The sequence below is a fragment of the Hypanus sabinus genome, unplaced genomic scaffold (genome assembly GCF_030144855.1).
Source record: "Hypanus sabinus isolate sHypSab1 unplaced genomic scaffold, sHypSab1.hap1 scaffold_697, whole genome shotgun sequence".
In the NCBI taxonomy this organism is placed as follows: domain Eukaryota; kingdom Metazoa; phylum Chordata; class Chondrichthyes; order Myliobatiformes; family Dasyatidae; genus Hypanus; species Hypanus sabinus.
This window is the reverse complement of record NW_026781549.1, coordinates 121800-125051: the sequence shown is the minus strand read 5'-3', so window position 1 is coordinate 125051 and position 3252 is coordinate 121800. Positions and strand designations below refer to the sequence as shown.

Below are 3252 nucleotides of genomic sequence, written 5' to 3'. Positions count from 1 at the left end.
CACAGATTGCTGTGTTGTACTCGTTGAGTGTTTTGACCGTCCTGTTAGTGCGGTCCTTCATGGATTTTATTGTGTTTCTCGGATGCCCGCAGGAATGTCAATCTCATTGCTGCAAATGGTGATATATGCATACAGATATGCTGTGATGCAAAATTTACTTTCGGTTTTGAACTTTGCACCAATTGGGCCGAAGGCTATTTTCCATGATGTACGACTTAAAGTATCTGCATTGCAAAACAAGGAAAAGTGGCCTGTTAAACAACGCAAAGTGTATATAATCCAGTCCGGAATGATCAATCCGATATTCCCAAATCCGGAAAGGTGTTAAGCACACGTTACTGAGCTCCGCGGCAGATGTACGTTTGAGAACGACGATATAAAATGCCTTTTCAATATAGAGACCAGCAACGTGTCTGAATGAGAAGGTGATGCAGACACTCCTCACCGAGGCCTCTTTCTCATCAAACACCGCAGCCCGAATCCCATGTAACCTGTTCTGCTCTCTGTTGTGACTAAAACAAAATCTTTATGTTAATTGTGTCTTTCTCATACTCCCAAACATACCACGCTTTGATCGCTGCAGTAAAATTACAGTGATTACATTATAAAAAAAACTGCACATGGAAAACAGAGTATTTGTCGTGAGTGGGATTCGAACCCACGCCTCTGGTTGGAGATCAGAACACTCACGTTTACTAGGATGCGACTTACTCGCTTTAAGTATGGCGCCTTAGACCACTCGGCCACCCTGACCGCTCTGCAGTACTCTCGCCACATGCCAGATAAACAGCTGAATTTCGGAATAGTCTGAATGACTGCTTTGATGAGAGGGTATACATACAAACACACTCTATATCCTGGGATTTTAAATGAACATGGACGTGATGCATTTTCTCAGGTTGCCGAACATGTGCGGAATCAGAGCGTACAGCATCACAACACTGGAATTGTGCTGCACCCCGTTCAGGCCATCCTCCAGAGAAAGGATGACGAGGATTCGGAGAGTGTGCGGAAGAGCATCACCAAGATGCGACCTGAAATAGACGGTTTGTGCAATAACGAGAGTTTAGTCAAACTTGTTTTTTTTTTCTGGAGCATCGGAGGTGAGGGGGAATCCGACAGACGTTACTTAGATTTTCAGGCATAGATATTGGTAGTGCATGCAAAAGTTATCTCCATTCCAGGGTTTACAAGTCTTTAAACGATCCTCTCTTAGGGCATACATTTCAACTAAGAGGGGATGTTATAAACACGATGTGCCAACACCCCATAACTTTATGTCGGCAAAACCATTGTTGTCTTCAGCAGAGGGAAAACCAGAGGTTCTTGAGCCAGTTCTCCTTGGACGATCAGAGGCGGGGCGCGTCTGTATCTTTAATTTGTTGACATTACGATTTCCTCTGCTTTCTTAGGAGAATGCGGAGATTCAGCATGAGATCAAAAACCTTGATGAGCTTCTATAGATGTTTCGTAGAGAGTATATTGTCTGTCTGCATTGAGACGTGGTACGGAAATACCGTACCTTTGAAGGAAAATCTTTAAAAAGTTTATTGAATTCTGCACAGTCCATCACGGGAAAAGCTCTGCCAAACATTAGGCACATCCACGTAAAACGCTGTCATAGGAAAACAGCATCCACTGTCAGAGGTCGTCACCGTCCTGCCATGCTCTATTTTCGCTGCTGCCATTGGGTAGTTGGTACAAGAGCCTCAGGACTCGCACCACCACGTTCAAGAACAGTTACTACCCATCCGACACCGGACTTTTGATCAAAAGGTGATAGTGTACACTACATGCCCATCCATTGAATATTCCGACGACCAATCATTTCACTTTAGAAACTATATTGATCAGCTGAGTATGCCAGGAGGAGCTCAGCAGACCAGGCTGCATCTATGGACAGACGTAAGCAGTCGGCGTTTCGGGACGAGATCCTTCACCGTGAAATTGTTTCTGAATAAATCACTTACCCACAGTTCGGTGTACGGTGATCTATTGTAATGCGATGGACAGTGTCAAAAACATAATCTTATCCTCCAACAGTTTTTCTAATCCACCTCAAACAACCCAAGGTTTGTTTGCAGAAATAACGTCGCCTCGATTGAATACTTAAAGGCAAATTATGTCAGGAGTGGGATTCGAACCCACGACCCCAGATGGAGACCAGAACACTCCCGTTTGGTTGAAGGACTTTCATTCCTTGAGCCTGGCGCCTTAGACCACTCGGCCATCCTGACAACTTTTGATGTGTGTTTGAGAACGGAAAGAATGCCTGACTTGTAAGCAAAGTTATATACACACAATCACGCATATCGACCTGCCAATCGGAAATGAAAGCGAGAGTGTTACAATTTTCTCAGGTTAGGCAACTTCTGTGGAAAGTGAAGCTGTAAAACAATTCCAAATCGAAGACTCGTGAGACGCGTCTCGGCAAGAATTTGTGAAGGATGTTTGCTGAGATGGATGAGAACGCTTGGAAGACTCAATAATTTTACATTTAGGGAAGCAGAGAAATAAACGTTTATAGACAGGACTGAATCTGAAAACTGGGTGGGAGTTGATCGCAACAATGTCAACCGAAACTGAATACAGGTTGTTCAATGATACCGAGCAGCGCTGCTTTACAGATAGATGCTGTTAAGTAGACTACAAGGCCCAATAATCTGATGATTGTGGAATAAAGCGAAGATGTGACAAGTTCCGCAAGAACATAAGACATCGTGCAGAAAGGCCGTTTGGTCTCCTGTGTTTGTTTCATCATTCCGTCATGGATGAGTTATTACAGTCAGAATGTTGTTCGGGCTTGTAGATCAATGTTTAATCTGACGGAGAGGAAACAGAAGCAGGGTGTTTTGGACGTTAGAGCAGCGGCCTTTCTGAGAGATGAGACGCTTTAGAGAACGTAATTCGCTCAGGTTCTCTGATCCAGTGTTAACGGCACTGAACACATTAAAATAAGGCAGGGACAGGCTCTGGACGCCATCGACTCAGTAAAAGGCTTCTCGCGGGATGTGGAAGACGGGGAGGCCTCCAGAGTTCCTGATGACGACACCTGCCGGAAGTGCTCACACCTGCAGCGTGTAACAATCCGCCCTGGGGTGCTGGAGTTGAATCTGGATGAACTCCGGTTCATTCAGAGCCACGGACCTGATGGACCTGAATATATAGAGTGATAGGACAGCCAGGGTGCAGGACACAGAAAACTGGGTGACAATCAGGAGGAAAAGGGTTTTAAAGACCCAGTGCAGAGTA

General features: G+C 44.9%; 1 non-coding gene across 1 annotated transcript; it reads right to left on the bottom strand.

Annotated features, from left to right (window-relative positions):
* Nucleotides 1–2123: 2123 nt before the first annotated feature.
* Nucleotides 2124–2237, bottom strand: trnal-caa (transfer RNA leucine (anticodon CAA)). Its single transcript has 2 exons — nucleotides 2200–2237; nucleotides 2124–2158 (listed from the first exon to the last, which is right to left on the bottom strand). It is a non-coding gene; the product is annotated as a tRNA-Leu (tRNA).
* Between the last annotated feature and the right edge of the window lie 1015 nt (nucleotides 2238–3252).